Below are 722 nucleotides of genomic sequence, written 5' to 3'. Positions count from 1 at the left end.
CGCAGCTGGGGAGTGTCTGCTTACCCCCTGCTCCGGCTCCCACGTACCACTTGGGCACCTCCACACACCCCCCTCCGCCGTCACAAACGAGCTGCAAGGGAGCTGCCTGTCACTGGAGGTCCTTCCTGTGTCCCCCTCGGAGTGGAAGTCCTGGAGGGCAAAGATTATTTATTGCATTCTTTAACTGTCACCCCGACACCTAGCCTGGCACACGGTGTGCAGAGAATCCTCTCCTGCCCCAGCGGTCCCGGCCTCGCCACAATGGGGCGCAGGCGAAGAGCCCCAGGAACATGACCCAGAACGAAAGGTGCCGGTCTGGGTTCGAGAGAAAGGCTAATGGTGTGGGCTGAGGCTCTCTCTTCCCTTGGAGGCAGCCCTGTGCAAGACCAGTGGGCAGAGTGATGCTGGATTAGCCTTAAATCTCTACAGATCTGTTTCCCCCTGCAAAGTCTATGGAAAACAAGGCCCTGCAGTCATTCGTTTTAATGGGACAGATTTGGCGACCCACGTTAGTCTGGAGTTGAGCACTGTAATTCTCGCAGTTGTTTGTGTGTTTGTTTAGAGACCAAAAGACAGATTAGCTTCAAGGCCCCAGTGTGAAGGGAATCAAACTCTTCGTCTATCAATCCTCGACTCTTAAGCAAATCCATCCAAAACCGAAGTACCTCAATGGAGTATCTTACCAGGCACTAAGTCTGAGAGTTCTCCGGTCCCTTGGGCGA

The sequence above is a fragment of the Monodelphis domestica genome, chromosome 4, assembly GCF_027887165.1.
Source record: "Monodelphis domestica isolate mMonDom1 chromosome 4, mMonDom1.pri, whole genome shotgun sequence".
In the NCBI taxonomy this organism is placed as follows: Eukaryota; Metazoa; Chordata; class Mammalia; order Didelphimorphia; family Didelphidae; genus Monodelphis; species Monodelphis domestica.
Note: the sequence above shows the minus strand (reverse complement) of the source record.